We start from the raw sequence: 22,102 nt of genomic DNA, 5'->3' as shown, positions 1-22,102 counted from the left end.
AAAGGTGAGAAGCCCGTAGACTCACCGAGTATTCTAGCCAACGAACAAGGCTTCCGCAAATCGACACGGTGGGTGTCGTGACCCTACACATGTAGGGAACAACGCCAATTGGACAAAATCCGTACGGAGTGTTCCGCCATCCCATGGTCGTTTCTCAGCACATCGCTCGCGCGTATCCGGGGGGGGGGGGGGGAGCGCCAGGGATATCCAGAATGCTCCCGCCCGCACCAAAGATGGGGGCGTCGTCAGCGCCTCCGTGCCCGCCTCGAGGGGAGGGGTTTGCTTCTCCAGAAGCTCAAACTGATAGCGGGCTCAGAACGTGCTTTTTTCTGCTTCCATCTGCGAAAATGGAGCGACCTATAACTAAGATAAGCGAAAGTTACTAGAGAATCCACTTCAGTATTTAATTATAAAAAGGGACAACCTCGTCTTCGTTGACAAGGCACTTCCTAACGCACGCACAAAAAAGTTTATTAGCAAGTTTTGACCCCGTGCATTGAAATGCTGAACTCCGAATGTATTGTCAGAGAGAAAATGATTTACAGTTCTTACCGAAGGTGAATTAGTTGCAATGAGTCCATCGCGGGATTTATTTGGAGCGCGTGTTGCGCAAAAATTTTGTCAATGACGATTGCAGTGTCATCAAATTCCATCTTGCCGAAATTTAAAGGTCGCTGCTTTATATTATGTACTCCTGCGTATACGCGAAGTTACTTTACCGATGAGGCCTGTTTCTGGAAAAACATTGCCAGGTTAAAAACTCCACCCAAAGAACAGCGCCTTCTGCGGCTTATAAAAGTCGAGAAGGAAAACGACGGCAGAGAAGAGCTCGTGCATCCGGGTGCTCGCGCCTACTCGCGTGATTAGCAGGGCGAACAAGAAGCGACGAGCCCGCCAGTCGCGTGAAAGGCTTCCCGAAAATCGAATGCCTCTGGGCTTTCCCTCACGGCTCGCTCTCCGATATTAGCTCGCCCCAACGGCGACGAAGACGACTTGGATAACCCTCCGCCTGGCGGATTAAAAAAGCCGAGGCTCGATGGGGCCACGTACAAGCAGCAGGTGGGCACGGCCTTCTCCGCAGGGTCTCCCGCGGCAAGTGGCTACTGTGTTCTAACCATCGATCGGGTTCGAGAGCACCCAGCCTTACGCCCAACGCACATTTGCCAGAACAGCCTGGACAACTACCTCCCTAGTAAGCCTAGTCTCAGTGGGGACAGGATGCGCCGGCGCAGACTGACGGCAGTGGAGGCCTACCTGAAGTGCAGCATGCCCATCCACGATGACGGCATCACAAGGCGCAGCCTCGACCAGCTGTTCTTGTGCCCCACATGCAACAAAGAAGAGGTCCCCCTCACGGCGGCCAATAGCGAGGCCGTCTACAAGCTCGTGCTCGACGGCTTCCAAACGCCGTCGGCCAGACACGGGTTCGTGGACGCGTTCGAGGTCGTGCTCCGGAACGGCCCCCGGGACAGCTGCTTGCCGTGCTTGTACGGCGGCCTGGTTGACTTTCCCTACGGCGACCTGGGCCTGTGCACATGCAGCATGCGCCCGCTGTACGTTGCCATCTACTACAGTACCGTGCGCATGATGAGCCTTCTGCTGCGTTACGGGGCCCACGTTATGAGAACCGAGCACACCTGTCCGTACGAAGAGCCACACCGCATGATGCAGGTACCGGGGCCCAACTCGCTCGCCTGTAGCATCTGGCTTCCCGCGCTCCCCACCAGGGACATACTGCGCTCGGAGGACTTCGTGCAGCGCCACCAGCTAGCCCTCCTCGTGATGCCGACGCACGATACGGAGCTGCGCGGGGACTGCTACTCTTAACTTTTCGTGCGCACTTCTAGTACGCCACTTCCCGAGTTCGAGGAACTGCTGACCTGCACCACATGTGCATAGTCACAGCGCGGGCTGCCCTGGCCACGGGTAGTGCCATGCTGTCGGGGTTTGAATATTTGTCCTTGCTAAAAACCGGCGTTAGGACTACATTTTGTACCAGGAAAAGCTGACGTCGCCGCGATGGATAATTGCAAGTGCGTCGGGTTCTTTTTCGTTTCGTTTATACAAATAAACCACCCACCCAACTCAAACCACGCGTGTTGCTTGTTGCAATTCACGAAACAGTGGTCGCCTTATTTGGCATGAAACCCGGTAAGCGTCGGCGTAATTTGTAGCTGGCTGTACTGGGCCATTGCGCCCTAAATTATTGCCGAGTGCTCAAGCTGTCAGCAACAGGGAGCAAACAATTCACGAAAGCTGTATTAGCTCATTTCATCGCGGGATGATTGTGTGTTTTCCACTCCCTGGTTATTACGTATGAGCTAGCAGTTCAATTTCAATCACGTAAGGCGAAAATGTACATTGAAGCAGCGCTTAGTGTAACACTCTGTGTCACTTGAGCCCCACGCAGGCAATGCATGCACCTGCGAACGGTGACCACCTGTCAGCTTTAATTCCCATGGGGGAAGTCTGCGAACCCTCAATTTTAAGGTAATTTCTCAAGATACTGCCTGATCGAGCGAAGTATTCCGCTTACGTATGACCGAGGCCTACGTCCGTGTTTTGGAACTTTCAGTCTTCGAGAAAGATAATTACACCATCTTCCCGTGGGGAACCATGCGTAGGATGCCAAGCATCATGGGGGTTCCGTGTAGGTTCCATTGTGTTGCCGTTATATTGTTTCATTTATCGGTGCATGAATGGGAAGGTAGTGTGAACCCCCATGTAGAGGCAGATAAATGTAGAGAAATGTAGAGACAGCGAGAAGACCGACACCCGCGTTACCTGATCGAACATCTCCAGGCCATTAACTCAATGGCAACCTTTCTGGCAGCACGTGGCCTCGAAATATCGGCGGAGAAGTCTGCTGCGATAGCTTTCACCAGGCGTGATCTCTCCCGGTATCTTCTTGAACTCGGAGGCGTTCCTATATCTTACGTTGACAGCCACAAATTTCTAGGAGTGACTTTTGACAGGAACATGACATGGTCCCCACATATACGACAACTGATGCACAAGCTTGAGGCGTACGCATCGATCTTTCGCATGATCTCCAGCAGTGCGAGAGGTTGCTCGGTGGAGTCTCTCATCAAGCTCTACAATGCACTTTGTGAGGGATTGCTTCGCTACAGATTGCCTGCCCTCGAGCCTCTCACAAAAACGAACTCACGGCTACTAGAAGGCTTACAAGCGAAAGTGCTTCGTGTGTGCCTTGGGGTACCTAAAAATACTTCAACCCTTGGGACTCTCAGGGAAAGTAGGCGCCTCTCTCCAACGGTTCTCTGCCAGCAAGAACTCTTTCGTGCACGCTTGCGGTTTGTGACCAGGACTGTCGACCATCCGCTGGCTTGTGGCTCGGAAGCCGAGGTACGTGCCTTATTACCAGCAGTGTATCAGAGCCCACCAGAGCATACCCAGCCACCATGGAGATTTGCCTCCTGGAAAATAACATTAACCGTTCCCGGCATCCAGAGAAAAGCTAAGTTGCCTCTGCCTGCTCTTAAATTCTTTTCATTGGAGCACATTGCTACTACCTACCAAAATTACACTCACATTTTCACGGATGGATCAGTGATGGATAAGTCATCTGCCGTCGGAATATGGACCCCATCAACCCACACAAAAATTACCGCAAAACTAGGTCAGAAAACTTCGTCGATGGTTACTGAACTCACGGCCCTACGTGCTGCATTGGAACACATTTTAACTGCTCCAGTTCAGGCATGGGCAATCTTCACCGACTCTCGAGCAGCCCTTAAGCACCTCATGGTGCTGCCACAGGAGCAGCTTGCTCAAGAAATTAATGGCCTGCACACGCAGGCAATAAACAACCACCACGTCGTTGTTCTGCAGTGGCTTCCATCTCACTGCGGTGTGGCTGGCAACGACGAAGCCGACAGAGCTGCTGCATCAGCGCATTCCAGCCCAAATATTACGCCAGTGCCTTTCACAAGGCGAGACGGAGCGACTCTGGCGTCATCGCTTGCCAAGAGTTCTCAGCGATTGCTGTGGAGCGACCCAAATAATACCTACGATCCGTTGCACACAATAGACCCAGAGTGTCGATTTCGGATGCCAAGCGTTCTGTGCAAGCGAGATGAAGCTGTCCTGCATGGAATACGACTGAATGTGGCGTACACTAAGCATTTCCTTTTTAAACTACGTCTGTGCCCTACCTGTACAGTTCGCGAGGACCTGAAACACGTTCTCTGCGCATGTCCTCGCTACGAACTTGAGCGTACCACGGCAAAGCTTTCTGTGGGCCTGCCCGCGTCCGCCCAGATCTCTTCGAGTCACCTCCTTGGGCCCTGGCTTACAACCGGCATGGCAAGTCGCGCACCAACAGTGCTCCTAACGTTCCTCCGGAGCACTGGACTTGTCAGTGAGCTATGAACTCTCAGACAAATGACTATATCACCTGATTGTGTGTGTGCTTTTTGTGTGCGTCTGTGTGTTTGAGTATTCAAGTGTAAGTGAGAGTTTTCATTAATCTTCATCACACCTTCACCCCCATTTGGTGTAGCAAGTCGGGCGCCCGGCCTGGCTGACCTCACCTGTTCATTAAAGATGTTTCTCTCTCTCTCCAGGTTCTCGTGGTGATGGTGATTCCAGTGAAATGGCGCATACCCACTCAGGGGGATTGGCCAGAAAATGGACGCCTTACCGAAAGAAATTACGTAATTTTTGAAGGGAAAGAAAAATATTTAATTATTAAGATGGATTAGAAGTAGATAAGTAAAGAAATAAAAGTAAGGGGATTAGAGAAAGAAAGAAAAAAAGGTAAAAACGAACACTATTTAATGAAAATTGGAAGTAAGAAACCCGAAGAAAGCGGTACAGACGAAGCAGTGAGCTTGGCGCGCATATTCCTAACAAGAAAATCCAGTTAAGCTAAATGCTGTCTAGCACGACAGACGGTCTGATTCCAGGATGAATGAGCGCAACGCACTGCAAAGATCCCCGTGGCAGAATCCCAGTTCCTTGGCCCTGAATGACAAAATAACTGTAGCATACAGCGGGAGGTTTAGCCGGCTGCATACACTTTCTAAGTATCTTCGTCTTATCGAGGAAAACCGTCGGCAGGAGAAGAAGAAATGGTCGATTGTTTCTGGTTCTTTGCAAAAGGCGCATAACGGCGAAAGGGCCAGATTAGAGCGGTACAAGTAATAATTTAAATTTGGCACGCCACAGCGAAAGCTAGCAAGGGTTACTTCACAAGCTCGCGACTGGCTTATGCTGCACTTCCATGAGTACAGGAGGTGCTCGAGCTCCGAGTCGTCGTAAGTAGAATCAGGCAGACTTTGAAGTAAGCACAACCTACGGAAGCGAGCCGAAGTTATGAGGGAAATGGGCGGCAGAACTACTGGACCGCCCAATGCCATTCCCGCCAGAGCATCCGCCTATACGTTAAGCCAGATACCTGCATGTCCAGGTACCAAGACCAAACGAACTTCACGAAGGGAGGAAGGCGCTAAAGAAGCAAGGACTCGACGTAGGGGGGATGAAGTTGAAGATGTAAGGGCAGAACAAACATAAAATGAATCCGTGAGAATTATTCCCTGTCGTTTCGAGGAACCAAGCTTGCGAAGGGCCAAGACTATTGCGAGAAATTCTGTGTGGAAAGATGTAGTAAAGTTAGGCAGCCGGAGGGAAAAGGCCCAATCTAGACCGGGAGAAAAAATACCGACGCCTGCCCTCTCCTTCCGGAAAGAAGCATCGGTTGCAACAATGGCGTGGAATGGGAAACCGTTCAGATGATCCTGTAGGAGGCCTGTTAAAAGGTTCAGAGGGAGTAATTTCGCGTTAGAGGGAAATATTTCATCAAAAGAAGTATCTAAGTGCGACACTCTGTCAAGTACTGGAGCCGACAAGAGGGCCACATTTAATGGGCCAAGCAGAGATTGTACAAAGACCGCCTGTGGATGTTCGAACCGCGGCCATAAACTACCGAAGAACAACGAAGGCCATGTAATGAAGGCAGTTTGCGGCCTGGATATGGGCGATTCCATGACTCGTAAAAATGCATCTACGGTGAGGACATGCATGCGTGAGACTAATTGAGGAATACGGGCTTCCATGTATAAACTTTTAATTGGTACGTAACGGGGAAGACCCAGGCATAAACGTAGAGCTTGTCTTTCGAGCATTATCAACGGGCGAAGTTTGTAGTGGGGACTCCCGGAGAATAGCACACATCCAAATTGTAAAATTGGTCGGACGTACATTTTGTAAATCATTAGTAGGGTGTCACGACGCATGCCCCATCTTTTGTGGCTTAGCCCTCTCAGGAATGACACGGCCCGAGCCCCTTTAGTAGTAATGTAATCTATGTGTGGACGCCAATTGAGGGTATATTCGTATAAAATTCCCAGATATTTTAAAGAATTGACCTGAGGAATGTCCTGTTGCCGGCAACTAAGAGATATGAAGACTGGACAGCTCACTGGGAATGGAAGCAGAGCACATTTGTTCGCATTTAGGGTCAAGCGAAGGCCATCCAGCGGAGTCTCTAAGGCGCTTAAATACGACTGCACACGCCGATACAACGTGTGTATATCCCTGTCTGAAGTGAAAAAAGCAATATCATCCGCGTCAATAAACACCTGAATGTCTGGATTTACCCGAACCGAGCTCATTAAAATATTAAACAGCACGGGAGAGAGAACAAAGCCCTGGGGAACACCTCGAGTTTGACTGTATATTGGAGAGGACAGGCCCTGCTGTGAACAAAAGAATTTTCTATCCGACAAAAAAGTGCCAATCCACGAAACAATGTAGTCTGGAAAAGGATAAGGCAGGATTGTGTCAAAAAGAATTTGGTATTTAACGCTATCGTAAGCTTTGCCAATATCCACGGTAACCAACACGCCCACTTCTTTACGTTGGCGTGCCAGCTGAATGCGACTCTCCAAATCAATGTGGGCCGACCAAATTGAGCAGCAAGGCCTGAATCCTATCTGTTAGGGTTCAAGAATTTCTCGCGTTCTAAGACGTTTTCAATTCGATGTAGCAAAATTTTTTCTACTAGTTTTACGAAATTCGATGTGAGGGCTATGGGTCTGATATTATCTAACGCGTATCCAAGACCTTGTTTTTTAAGGAGGGGACGATCTTTGCCAGCCGCCACTCAATTGGAACCCCTGAATGCTGTAAGAAATGGTTAACCACTTGCAGCAGTGAGTTGGGACACTCTTTGAACAAGAGTTTTAGCATGCGGGCTCTAATACCATCAGGTCCAGGAGCCGCATCAGGGACAGGGCTCAGTCCCTCGCCAATCTCCTGCAGGGTCACCTCCTCAATGTTGTCTTGACAGAGTCTCGTAAGGACTGGTGGTAATGCCGAAGTGAAACCTGCATGTAAGCCCTGCGCAATCTGGTTAATAAAATCCTGGATTTCATCCGGGGAGCTGATAACTGATTCAATGTTTTGCTCTGGAGGAGCCACATTCCAACTGCGCAAAAATCGAAATAAGTTTCTCTTTTTCCGTGGGTCCGAGAGTAAAGCAAAGCGGCGCGACTTATTCTCCTCTTTTGCCTTATTGATAGTCCGCCTAAATACAGCGTGGTCGAATTTGAAGCTACTCCAGTTCGCAGGGCATTGATTGCGGAGCATTTTTTTCCACGCAGCATTTCTGCGTCTGTGTGAATACGTACACTCCTCGTTCCACCACGGGCTGATCGTATCCCTAGTTACCGAGACTGGGAATTTGGAACTCATGGCTGCATCGTTAATCGAATTTAAAACCTCTGCGGCCGTATGCTCTTCATCCCCTTGGGCCATCGTAGACAGGGCAACTCGTAATTTCTTAGCAAAGCGGTTTACGAATGCGTGTATGTTGCAGCTGGGAGTACGCACGGGGTATAAAATTTCGAAAAGCACAGGAACATGATCACTATTGGTTGCCTCCGAGATTGTTTCCCAATTGACTACCAAGCCTGGCTTTGAAAGAGTCAAGTCCACAGCCGAGCGGGATTGACCCCTCACGCAAGTTGCCGCACCAGAATTGTAGCATGCCATGTTGTTGTCACCAATCCATTCCCACAACCGCTGCCCACAGGCATCTGTACGGAAGTCCCAGGATACATGGTGAAAGCTGAAATCACCTGCGAGCACGCTGTGGGGTTTGCAGGAAGCGAGGGCTGTGTCCAATGGTCTCGTGGATATTACTCCAGATGAGAAGTATGCGTTGATCACAGATACGGGAGCATTATTCGGGAGATAGAGGTCAACCACGAGGATTTCGCAGTCACTTGTCGACAACGTGAACGAGATTGATTGCGTGCTCACGCTCCAACCCCGCTGCATGCCCTCTTCGTTCTCTTCTCTGGTTGAGCTGCAAGGCGCGTGGCGCTTCCCGCCACAGCTTTCCCACGGGAAATTCAACATCCTCTAAAGTTTTCAGCTCGTCGTTTCCGTTGACGTCGAGCTTCGCGTGCCTTCGTAGTATCAGTAGCTTCTGGACGTAGTTTGAATGAGTGAAGAACATAAGGCGCGTTCGTAGCACATGCTGCCGTCTCGGTTTGTAGCGCAGTGGGAAGAGCGCTACGTACGTTCCGTTGCAGCTAGAGAGTCGTGGGTTCGAAACCGGGCGCCGCCTAACTATTTCTTTTATTTATGGTGGTCTGCTTGGACGTCAGGCCAAGCGCTGACGGGGCTGAAGAGACCCGCAAGCGCAGTAGAGTGCGGATGGCGGACAACAACGACAACAAGGGAGGGAGGAAAACAGCCCCGAGCATGAGATGCTTCACATCTAAAAAATGAATGAAGCACTCACTAATGCCTAAGACGTCAATGTAGCGAAGATGTACGAAACCTTCACGACCATAACGACGGTTCAAGGCGACTATTGCAGCCTGTTTGCTTCGTCTTCGCCGCGGCAACAACTATTACTCCATCACTGTTGCTTCATGGCCATGTTTAGGGTGCCGTCTGACGGTATTATAAGCGGTCCTCTATATCGATGTCGACCGGCATTTTACAAGAAATTGCCGCGTAAGACACTACATCGCTGTAGATAACGTAATGCTAGGCAACCTAACCTAAACATAACATAAAAAGTGAGCTAACGCACACAAAGAAATCATTTAAAACACCAAACCTAACATAAGCCATTAAAATCATGGTTCCATTTAAAGATGAAAAAACGTAACAACCGAGGCAACAGCTGGTCTCGAACCACCGTCCTTGGGACGAAGCTAAGGCGGATCCGTTACACTAAAACGGCAGACGGTCTGGCCTGTGCAGCCTAGTCTTAAATATTCGAATGTCGTCGGACGGCATTCTAGCCATGCCTGCAGCGATCAGCTAGAGTACTGATGATGATGATGATGATGTCCTCAAAGATTTTGGTACGTACCCAAAAGGGATGATTGGCCAGGGCTAAATCGGTTGTTGAATACGTAGGAACTTCAAAATACTAAATTATTTCCGGAAAGAGGCTGTAAAAGGAAACATCGGTATGAATAAAACCGGAATTACCCATTAATCAGCACCCTTCAGCAATTCAAACGGCCTCAAGCAGAAAGAAAATTTTGAATACAATTATATATATCCCTTTTTGCAAACCCAAATTTGATGCGCCAATAGATAATATCAGTGGAATCGCAAAAGTCGACCCCAAACGCTCAATTGGGCCCTTTAAAAGCAGTTGTCTAGCTGTTGGGAAACGGCGGCAGTCGAGAAAAAAATGTTCTATTGTTTCAGGGACCTGGCACCGCACCCATAGTTCAGTACGTGAAAGTCCTGATCTGAACAGATAGAAATTAAGCCTTGGAATCCTGCAGCACAGCTCGGTGAAGGTCACCTCGCATTGCCGAGAACCACAAAAATGAACATTCCACCCGAACTTTAAATGTTTGCACTCTTCAAATGATAAAAGTGAGTCTGAACTTGTAGCGTCGAAATGCCAATATCGTCTTAATCTTGAAAATGCAAATAGAGCCAGATTAGGAATTCCGAATTGACTGGGAGCTGTGACAGCGAGATTAGCTAAATGATCCACTAGGTCGTTGCTCCTGATGTCCGTATGGCCAGGGACCCAAGACAAGCATACCTCCTTGACGTGCCTAGGAACAAAAAATAATAGTGTGCGGCAGAATGGAGAGTCGGAAGAGAACGTTAATGCCGATATTACTGCCATCGAATCGGATAATATGATGGTATATAATATGATACCCGAGGTGGCGATGGTTCACCAAAACAAGTGGCCTTAAAGGGCGTCGAACAAGGGGCCGCCACGCAGAAGCTCAACCGACGACATGTCAAGTCTCCCCACCAAAGAAAGGCAAGGGCGCGAAAAAGCGCAAGTTTGCGGCTATTCGTCTTACAATAATACTGCGAAAAACAATGTTGCACTATTTTGTTGGTGATAAACGTCGAAGAGGCTAAGCTCGTGCATTGGTAGGCTCAACGTTGTGCCCTGCATGCACTGTTACTTCACGGGATTTTATGACTGCCTATTTAGAAACAATTGTTATTTTAATGTGAGATAACAACCGGCCATTGTAAATGATCAAGCCTGGATGTTAATTTAGTTGTGATGTTTGAAGGTGAGCTTACCTACACTTGGGATATGACTTATTTGGTTAAACATAATCGCCAGCATCATGGCCAACACGGATTTCGTCAGGTTTTTCTTGTTCAACGCAGCTTGTTGAGTTCATGCACGATTTGCCTCTAGCAATAGATAAGCTTAAAGTAGTTGACTGTATTTTCTTGAACTGCAAAAAAAGCATTTGACGGTGTTTCATATCACCTTCTTGTTGGTACAATGCGGGCTATAACGTGAATGAATCGGTTATTGCATGGATAGCCAAGTATCTCTAAGACAGCAGTCGGTCGCTCTCAGTGGTTTTTCGTCCGTGACCTCAGGAATTTCCCAAAGCTCAGTTGCGGGCCCTCTTTTTTTCTTTTATATATAAACGTTATTACTATTGGCTCCAAGTCTTGGTTCGAAATGTTCGGGAATGACTGTGTAGTTTACAGGACTGTAGCGAATGAACGTGATTCTGAATACCTGCAGCATGATTCGAATTTAATAACATCCTGGTGTGCTGATTCAGAAAAGTAGTTGAATGTTAAAAAGTGTGTTAACGTCACCTTTACAAGAAAACCTTCATTTCAATTGAATACGTATGCCGTAAATTACGCTGTTTTAAGAACGACCGGGGAATATAAATAACTAGAAGTTTATTTAATGGGTGGTTAGAGGGTAAATAGGCACGTTCACAACATAAAAGTTACCGTTGCACGTGTTTCTGTCTTTGAGACAAATTTCAGCGAACCTCTATCTAGCTTAAAAGAACAACCGTATTTCGCTCGTGTGTGCTCGATGTTGTGGTACGAATGTGTTTTCTTGAATCCCTACACCAAAGAGCTTACAGAATAGGGCAGTGCGATTCGTATTAGGCAATTGGTACTGTCAACTTAGCATGAGGAAAAAGAAAAGTAAACTGAAATGGCAGGACGTGAAAGATCACAGACGAAACCACAGGTTGAACTTTTTTCGTAATATCTATCATTGGAAAACTGGAATAAATGACAAGTTTATCGAAGCGCCATTCTACATATCCCAAAAAGAGACCGCTAGCTTAAAGCAAATTATTAACGTTTCTTTAAAGGTGACGCTTTGCGCAATACAAGAGTGTAATTATCTTCCACGTATGATTGATTGTACCCACGGTTTATAATAACGATTTTCTTCGAGCTTTGTAAAATTATTTTGTTATGTGTTCTCAAATTTGATGGTTAGTGTTATGTATCATCTCGCTGCTGCAATGTATGCAAAGGCGAAGCAGGTATCAAATAAATAAATAAATAAATAAATAAATAAATAAATAAATAAATAAATAAATAAATAAATAAATAAATAAATAAATGAACTTGCGGAGCCGCAAGTTCGCCTCCGACGGGTTGAGAACCTTACACATTCAAACTCCACTAATAAAATATTAAATGTTTTATTCGTTGCAATATGCAAGGTTTACTGCATGAAGAGTACCATTGCTATGTTATTGATTTGAAACAAATTATGAAACTCTAGTCTTACGCCTTTAATTGCGTGAACACAGAGGGATACCACTGCAGCCACCTGAAGCAGGGCGTCATTCGCAACGCGTCTAGCATTTTTTTAACGTAGTACGACATTATAGGAAAATTAAGTTCTTTTAGACTATTAAGCGGTGTGCACATACCTCTTGAAAACGACATGAAAAATATATTGAAAATGAAAGTACTTGTTCGATCTCTCCTAGGATCAGCCCTGTGAAAGATCACCAGAAAAGTTGATCGAGTAGAAAATTTCTTTGGAAGTAAAATGAGCAAAAACTGGACATACTTTTTGTGGGAAGGAAAATATATTGAATGCCCCTCTGTTTTTGTGGTGTACTAAAACGCTTCGTAAAGGCATTCGCGCCGGTTTTGTATACAACAAAACTGGTGAAGCAACTGTTGTGGAAATATTTCCTTTAGTCAAAGCATGAAAGTGTTCAAGAAGATTGTCTTAAGAGAAATGGGCTAAAAGCAGCACTTTCATTTTGTGAAATTCAACCCACTAAAGTATGCGCCTTCCGCCCGCCCCCCTCCTCCTTCTCCGTTTATTACAGGTAAGCCGCCCCAGAGAAGCTATCAGGACCTGGACAATACATCTATTCCAGCTCTGCAAAGAAATAAATATTTTCTGTATGCGACAGTAAAAGACGCACAGCAATGAATGGAACGGCCATTTGTGAGCACTGTTTAATAAATGAATTTTGCTATCAACTGACGCTGATAATTAAGCAAGGCTGCGCTGAAGGCTGGGCGGTTGGTGTTAGCGCGCGGGCTCACTTTGAAGTGGATGCAGTGGGCCCAAAATGGTGGGTTTGTGATGCTGCCAATCGCGACTGAGTCATCTGCTTGCGTTGCCTGCAGTGGTCGTCCAGCGGCCTCAGTACAATTAAAGTACTGTGGCTGAACTCCAATGCGCGTAGCATGGCCGAACTTCCGGCAGCTTTACTCCGTCTGGAGTCCGACGACCGCATCTCGGCTGTCTTCCGGTGGCCGTACTTCGGCCGCTTACGGGTGGCTTTGGAATGGCCGGTGCCCTACGGCTGAAATGTGGCCGTATGAACGTAAGCCGGTCGACTGGCCGACGGACACTGGCCGTTGGACAGCAATGTTAGTACGGCCGTATACGGCCAAAAGGCCCACATTTGGACACGGGCCCAACACGGCTGCCGGGAAAAGGCCGTACAGAAAATCACCAGCCAAATTTGTACACCGGCTAGAGTTAGGCCGAACAGCCCTGTGCTGCCTCAACACTAAAAAAAGGAGTCCCTGTGACCCTCTTTGGGGGGTATTTACTTGCCACAGGCCACGCATTTGACTCTTCATCGACCCCCTTTCGCAGAGTCACGCTACTCTTATTGAAAGGGGGTCACACGGACCCCATCACAGTAGTCACAGTAGAATATGGGTGACTACCTCCTTAGAGTCAGCACTGACTGCCACGACCCTATCTAAAGAAAAACGAGAGTCACGGGACTCCTGCCTGATGATCATCGCGACCCTGTAACAAGAGTTGTGAGGACGCCCCTTTTTAAAGAGTCCCATGATGCTTATGGCGAAAGAGTCGTGGAAGTGTATGGGTGACCTTCCCAGAGATGGTCAGTAATACTGCTGGTGGAATCATTGCAGTATACGTGCAAGTGCAATTTTAGCCCAGATGCATGCAGCTTCATGAGCAGTTTCATACAAGTATAGCAAAGCAAACCAAAAGTATTTGAAAATTATTTTATTAAAGACCAAAGTGATACTCATTTGAATGAAAAGCCAGCTTAGGGTATCACAGCTGTTTTAAATTATAAAATAACCAGCAAATAGCTTAAAAATATAGATACACTAAGCATGTTTTACTGCTTGCTATGGCTTTTCACAACACAGGTTCGCTATACTAACAGGCATGATATTAAATCACAAAAACAAGTTTTGTGTTAACCAGCTTTGCATACCTGCTGGTGCAAGGTTAAGCTGGTGTGAAAATAAATTGCACTAATTTTTAAAGGCTTCTTTGCTTGTTGCTGTTTTTCTAAGGCAGACTTCTTACACAAGAAGTCCATGAAGTCAATCCAGAAATCTTCACAGGCCTTGCACAAGCGTTGCAAGGTGTCCTCGGGTCCTGGCGTCTCGGACCAGGCCTTGTCTCGGACCTGCCAGAAATATCAATGAAAAGAAATTGAACGATAAGACAAAAGCAAAATGAAATTGTAGCCAGCACAGTAAAATCATCAACAGGCGAACTGTCCAGTGCCTGACAAAAAAGAGGGCGAGGAACACACCTCTTGCCATTACATTTCCTTGCTTCGCCATTTGGCTTTTGTTATGAAATGTTTTGTATGAGGGAACATATGTATAATCTATGAAGTTACATATGGACACCCCAGAAATGCAAAGGCTTCAAAAATTATTGCATCCATAAAGAGGATCTGAAAGCTCCAGGGAGGGAGACTAAGAATTTATGAGTGCAAAAGGCTGCTACTTCCCCCTTTTGATGGTATGAAAATATCTATGTAAAGCTTAAAGGCAGCACGAGTAACAAAGCAGTAAGTGAACTGAGACACCTGCTGCAAAAAGGGCATGCGCCACACTGCAAAACACTGGAGGGGTACAAAGTCTAACTCAAACTGCTCAGTAAAAAGCATGAGGCAAGTTGGTAAATAGTTCTTAAAAAGTCGAGTCCATAGCACATGACAAAGAAGATGATAGGACAAGCACTTGCTTGCAACTAAGTTTATTGAGTGCATCGTCTAAAATAACACCCTTTAATAGTGGGCCGCACAATGGTAACAAAGGAATCTTAGCGAAGTTTCTAAATATTCAAGCTCATTCCAATACAGGTTCACTGTGCTCCTGCTTTTTATGTAATAAACATCTAAAAGCTCCCAAATCAGTGCTTTAGCTTCCTTGCAGAAGTCAAACTTGGCCCAAGAAAGGCTTGTACTTGCATGATTCGTAATGAGTGGGTACATGCAAAAAGCCCAGGGACAAATTGGATACATCGACTTTCCAGATGGGAACGACACATCATAGATCCCCCCCATTCCCTGGGCAAAAACCACTGGGTGTGCTGCTTGTTGCGCTTTTCTTTTGTTTTTAGGCTTGATAGCAATTTGCCTGAACCTTCTATCTATGCTTCACTGATTACCTTTGACGCTTTTTTTAAGTTATTCAATACGCTGACTATATTTTCTACTCTGCATGCAATGTCTGCACCCCATTTAGTTTTTTCCTTCAACAGCATGAAGCACCAAATAATGCTTACAGTTGTAGTTATCGAGATCACACTTATTACTGATGGAAAAGAAACCTAAGTAGTACAAAGGGCACCACTGCCTTCTTAGGTGCCTCGGCTTCTTCATGTTTTTAGTGGCCACAAGAAAAAATTTTAAACCACTTGTCTATTTCAATTATTTTCAACGCGTTTAGTTTCCGTACCCTGATTTTTTAACTTCTGATATAATTAAATTTGGCACAAAACTTGTTCCAAAGTTTCTAATTCCCTGGATGGGCTTTTCTGCACGAGTTGTGAGTGATGCAGTAAAGCTGACACTACAGCCTTGATGGGACATGCCACAATAACTAGTTTCCCTATCCCAGTTTATTGACTTTGGATGTCCAACTTTTTGTTCTCGAAGTTCTCATGCACTAGAGGGGCTTCTCTGCACAAATTCAGAGTGATGCAGTAAAGCTGACACCAGCGTTGATTTCAACTCTTTTGTTACCGCAGAAAATTGACCAGTTTTTAGGGCTCTAAGAAAACATTTCTTTCTGCTAAATGTGTTGGTTAGGAACATAGTGCAGTGGCAAAAATGCGGATGATTAAACGCCCTTGCTAGCACCAGCTGTGTAATGTTTGCATAAATAATGATCGTAAAAAAAACCCAAATAAAAATTTTGTCACCGTAAAGAAAAATGAAAAAAAAAGTTGTGTATAACAAACCACCAATAGTGGAAAAAATTTAGAATACGCATTTTGAAGGTTTACATTTAAAAATCCTGTCCAAGAAAAAATTCACTAGTGCAAATTAATGTGTCCCCGTGGTGCCCACGTGGTGCTTGCACGCATGGTGCCCGCGTCTCGTGGTGAAGCCGAACATTCATTCCAAAATACGCAATTTTGGATGGTTCTCTGAAATGGTTTGATATTATTACGGGCCCAACTCAGTCCCCACGTGATGTAAAAACATCTTATTAAGGACTACAGCAAGCACCAGATTCACGGCAAGCAAGAGATGCCAAAAAATCCGCTTGTAATTTAAAACCAATCTCAGTGGTGCATTTTTGTTGACATTCTGATCATCAATTATCTACCAGAACTTCCACTTGCGGTTTATTGTCATCTTCTGACTCGCTATGGTAGCCCTGCTTGCAGGAATAACTTCCGATGCACTAGAATTGTGCCCAGCAAGCTTTCGCATGGCGAAAAGAGTGCTGCCTAACATTTTCAAAAAGACACCATATCAAACCTTTTGGAGACTGCCAGAATAGACAGTTCCAGTAAGAAGCAACACTAGACCTCCAAAACTAGCCTCGTACTAATAAAACTGGCCAGTGAACAGCTGGCAGTGTTCAAGGCTGATTGGAAATCTCTACTTGTCTGAACTGATATCCGATGACTTGGTGTTATTTTTTGAGTTTCAGCTGGAGCTGTTATCGCAAAAGTAGGGCATGAGTGAAGCGATATCACAAAAGGCGCTCTTTTTTCGAGGAATAGTAGAGGGCGACGGGGGTGCTATGGCAAATCGGCTTGAAGTTCGGTAACTGCGTAGTAGCACGAAATATTAAGTTTGCAACACACAAACAGAATGAAAACTGCTGGAAAGTGGCTGAAAATGCCAGGTCCACTTGATACACATGCGGGGAACCTTCAGAAATAAGCTTTCACAAAATAGAACGACCCTTTCTTCGAACAAAAGCTCAGTAGTGGAAAGCTGGTGTCATTTCCAGGTAATTATCATCTGTCACTGCCATCGGATTGCAAAACTGGCAACATGATTTGGTATTTGGCTTGCTGGAAGACTTTTGATCAAGAAAATTTAATGGTAATGCAGCATGACCACGAGTCGCATGCTTTTTTATCAAGCGCAGCAGCAACGCTCCCTTCTGAGAAAACATACACACCTCACCTTGCAAAAAACTGCCGAAAATCTCAAGGTTTCCTAAACGTGAAAATTTAAACCAATTGTAAAGGTGCAGTTGCCTAGACTAACCACCGGGATGCATGAGAAACAACTACAACATCACAAAATCGGCAATATAAAGCACCGATCACCGATGATCAATGCTGTATATTCCTGATATCCATGTTGTCATTTCTCTTGCAACTAACGCATCCCACTGATTAGTCTAGGCACTGCAGTTTTAGAATCAGTTCTAATTTTCCTGCTCTGGCTACACTGAGATTTCTGACTGTGTTTTTGAGGGTTGAGCCGCATGTGTTGTTTCGATAGGTGCCATGGCTGCTGCGCTATACAAAAAAGGATGCCACTTGTGGTTACGCTGCATTACCATTAGATTTTTTGATCAAGTGGCTCACAGAAGTCAAGTATCAAACGATGTCGTCAGCTTTGCAATCCGACTGCGTTTAAAGGTGAGAACTACCAGAAAATGACACCAGGTATGCACTAGTAAGCTTTGGTTTAGAGGACGGGTAGCTTTTTTTCGGTCAAAGTATTCGTGGATGTCCCCGCATATCTGACAAGCGCACTTAGCATTTTCAGCCCTTTTCCTGTCATTTGTTTCATTTCTGCATTGCGCAATTTATATTTGGCACTACTAGACAGAGAACTTCAACCCGATTTGCCTTAACGCCTTCGTTGCCCACTACTTTTCCTAAAAAAGCATGCCGTTTGTGATTTCACTTCACCCATGCCTTACTTGTGCAACAAGAGTTCCAGTTGAAAGTCAATTGATAACCTCAAGTCATCGGACATCAGTTAAGACAATGAGAGACAGCTTAAAATTGGCTTCAGTTTTGATTCGAGGATACTTTCGGAGGTCTAGAGTTGCTCCTCAGTAGAACTACATATACTGATAGAGTCTGCCACAAGTTTGGTAGTGCTTGTTTTCTAAAATGTTAGGTGAAGGTGCAATGCAGGAGGCTCATAGAGCAGAACGCCTTTTTCATTTGTCACGCAACAGTTACTCGGGGATAGCTAGCTGGGTACTGTTCCAGTGCATCGCACCTCATTCCTGAAAGCAGGGTTAGAAAAGCGAGCCAGAAGATTATAACAACCAGCAAGTGAAAGCTTCAACAGGTGCACGATAGTAAACTGACAGTGAACGAGTTTTGTTTTCAGCCCCAAGCATTTTTGTCCTATCCCGAATTTTTAGCTGACCATTAATGCGATGTCAACCATTGACAAGATGTTTCTACATCATGTGGGGACAAATTAGTGCCTCTAATAATGCGAAACCACCCGATTTTGTTCAGTAAACTATCCGAAATTGCATATTTTGAAACAGAGGTAGGGCTTCACTGCAGAACGAGGGCACTACACATGGTAACATGTTTTTCATATCTGACAAATTGTACTGGGCAACTAAACTTTTTTCCAGGACGTTTTTTATGTTTGGCAAAAATTATACTCCAAACGTTTTAAACTATTTGCGAATTGATATACACAACTTATCCATATTTGCAACGTTTGGACAAAAACTGATTTTGTTAATTTGCGAATCTGCTCTTGTTGGAAAGGGCATCGAATAATCTGCATTTTGAGCTGATGCAGAATGTGCCTAATCAATATGTTTACACAAAAATGTTTTGTTAGACCCCAAAAACTGGTAGACTTTCTGCGATAAAAAGAAAGTTACCGCCCTGTCTGTGTGCCATATTCCGAAGTCTATTCTTAGCAGATATCAGCGTCAACGCCAGAAGTAGTGTACTTAGCGAGCATCGCAATGCATACGGCAGCTTCTGGATTTTCGGACCGTCTCGAGCGTTTTGATGTTCGGGACAGGTTTTAGTAGTAGGAAGCATCGTTTCGTTCACAGAAAAAGAATTACCTTTAAACTCTAGCTTTAATCAGCTGTCATGAGACAAATTCAACAAAGCTATTTTTCTTAGAATTTTCTAGTGGCTCGATTTATTCATGCCTACGCTGGCTGAAGTTGTTTAAATTGCAACTGTGTGAGAGCTTTTTATGAGTTGAATATGGGAGCTTTAACCTAATTGCTTGTAGCATTAGCATGACTAGGCCGATCTGGAAGACCATTTCGTAAGAAATGAGCGTTATCACTGCCAAAATAGCTTAAAAATACAAAACCCACCCACACATCAAGATATTCATTGATGCCAGGGTCCGTATTGGAAATTTAGGAGGTGTGTCACGGTTTCACAGTGGTGGCGTGGTTATCAAACCAGGTAGTTGTTTTGAAGGTCGGTAGCTAGTAGCTCACAATATGCCTTTTTTGTCTGCTTCTTCAGGTTTTTTTTGGAAGATTATTCGGAGCGAGATTATAGAGAAATCGATAGATGATTTTTGAAGACTGGGAACGATTCCAAGAAATTTAAGCAATTTCGCTGACACAACCGTTTTTCTAAAAATTCTAAAACCACACAAACAAGCAACAATTAGTTTTTCCAAAGCTCCTGCGAAGTGATTTCATTAAAAGTAATAACTGCTGTACTTACCAGTGCTTCTCTGAAGGCTTCGACACCACTTTCATTCAGCAAAACAGGCCGCAGGACAGTGTATCCACCCCTCTTGCATCTAATGATAAAAAAAATACATATCACTGTGACATGGAAATTAATAAGATGTGGGGGACCAACAAAAGAGTATAGAGGAGGCCATAAGGAAAAATATCCACAGGGCTCCAGCTTCACAATTGCAATGTGGTAATTGCTACGTTCCTCATATTTTCACGGTGTATTAACAATTGCTTTATTATCAGGGTCTCTACTTCCACACACTACTTTCATTTAGCAGTATTAGAAGTGGAACTGGATTACAAGTTTGTGAAAAACGCGGAATTGCTGTAAACACACAGATGACAACGTCAGCACTGTTTCTGCAGCAAGCAAGCAATAACACATGCAGTAAAGGGTCCATAAAGACTGAATACAGCTTTGTTTAGTTTGAAAGAACTAGCTTTTGAGTAATCACTCGGCTCCCTTCCAAGCCGGAAATACATTATTTAGTCAGAAATACGCAAGCAACACAGAATATTTTCAAATTTCTCACTGAGGCTTTGGCATGAGAGATGCAATATGGGCTAGCACTAAAAAATGTCGACAGACAAGAGTCTTCTGCCGGCCCTGCTACATTAGAGTGGCGCTTCTCCACCACGTCCTCTTAGGTGTTTTCGTAGCATTTTCTGGGCACGTGTTCGCTTCTAAACTTTACTTCACATCAGACTACTGCCCTGGTCAATGAAAGGTGGAAAACTGCTTCTCCCTGTGTTGTGGCCCACAAAAATGATTAAACATATCAGATGTGCAATATACATAGCAAAAGTTGCCTCAAGTGAAGACAGAAGCCGCACCGCACGTAGTGAGCTCGGTATGGAACAACTTCTATCTGATAATTTTACTTAGATTTTGTTTCGACGGTAGGCCATATTTGGCCCCTCGCACCAATTTGAGCCCTCCGCGAAGGCGTTGTTGCACTGTTCCCTTCAAGTTTCCGCTCTTCTATTGCTCCCTTTGTCAATTTCTGCTCTTAAGGCTGACGAGCCCTCCTTTTCTTGTCCCCTATTTTACCCTCTCCCAGTCTCCTTTGCCTTTGTGCTATAGAGAATAACTGGTTTGCATGTTTTTATTTATGTTGGTTGCATTGCTCACAAAACCGGAGGCTGGAAAAAAAACTTTTCCGAACTAGTGTTTGCCGTGCTCGGCATTATTTTAGTGTAATATTGCCTTGAGGAAGCTTTGTCCACTGATCAAATCTGTCTGAATATTCAAATCCTCGTTAGGGTTTCTACAGCTGTTGTATGAAGGTTTCGACACACTCATAGTATTTCAGGATTCCTTCACCTGCTTTTCTCAACGGAATTGGCGGTGGCCAATTTTTGGGCCAGAACATTTTGCGTGGAATGACCCATTAGTATTATAAAGCTTTGGTTTTTTTATGTGAAGCCTTTGGTGCGTAAACGAAAAGCACAAAACTGACACAACCTCTCTGGGAATAAAAAAGAAGTTACACCAAGGTTCAATTTTTAACAATTTTCACAGCATTTTAACATCCAAGGATGCCTTCGTGCAATAACAGTAGCCAACCGTTACTTGGAATTAATTTGAAATCAACAATATTTATGCGATCTCTAGGAGAGCAAATGGCGCTTATGAGCTGAACTGAACGAACTAAGATAGAGACAAGTGTAATACAAACCTCCAAAAAGGCAAAGTACCCCGTGAGCATGGACATCCACAGGACTTGATGATTAAGAGCAGCCATACCTGATAGAGCCAAAGGTGAAGGCAAAAAGTAAGGGCAGGAGCAGTTGCAACAGATGACAATTTTACACAGACGTCAACCGCACAAGCAATTCGAAGTCTCAAGGGCCAGTCCAAAGCAGGCACAAGCAAATTTTATATTCCCTGAAACCTACAAACCCGCATAACCTCACACAGCCATGTCGATGAAAATCTGCAGCCCTGCAAGATTTTATCTGCTGTCATGACATGTTTCAAATGCTGGGTCTTTCCATGCCAAACAGCCAAGTGTATGGTGCTTGACACTCTAACCTTTCGGGAAAAATTAATTGTTGATGCGAAGATTCCCTTGGCCTTGCATGAGTGTGACACGTTCTCACGGAACTCGGGAGAAAGGGAACAGAATGAGTTACAATGGCGAATGGTGAAAGGGAAACTTAGCACCAAACAAGGACACAAGGGTCAACGTGCAGCCCCCGAAATCCAGTTCAAGCGAAGAGAAAAACGGAAATGCTCTCACCAACACGAGAAGCACCATTCAGCGATGTGTGCCGCGGGTCATTGTTGATCCAGGTTGCAGCAGAGCATTGGCCCCCGAATGCATGTACTGCTCGGACAAAGCAGCACAGGCAGCACCACGCCCTGCGTGGCAGGTGTGGTGATCTATCCTGGGCCGTGGCCACCAAC

At 45.3% G+C, this 22,102-nt stretch overlaps 1 long non-coding RNA gene across 1 annotated transcript; it reads right to left on the bottom strand.

Annotated features, from left to right (window-relative positions):
* Positions 1-14,012: 14,012 nt before the first annotated feature.
* LOC144163996 (uncharacterized) lies at positions 14,013-21,485 on the bottom strand. Its single transcript, XR_013320988.1, has 3 exons — positions 21,372-21,485; positions 19,673-19,751; positions 14,013-14,186 (listed from the first exon to the last, which is right to left on the bottom strand). It is a non-coding gene; the product is annotated as an uncharacterized LOC144163996 (long non-coding RNA).
* Positions 21,486-22,102: the final 617 nt, after the last annotated feature.

Source organism: Haemaphysalis longicornis, unplaced genomic scaffold (assembly GCF_048455015.1).
Source record: "Haemaphysalis longicornis isolate Haplotype H1 unplaced genomic scaffold, Haemaphysalis longicornis Haplotype H1 scaffold_1, whole genome shotgun sequence".
NCBI lineage: Eukaryota > Metazoa > Arthropoda > Arachnida > Ixodida > Ixodidae > Haemaphysalis > Haemaphysalis longicornis.
The sequence above is the reverse complement of the archived record's forward strand: the minus strand, read 5'-3'. Positions and strand labels throughout refer to the sequence as shown.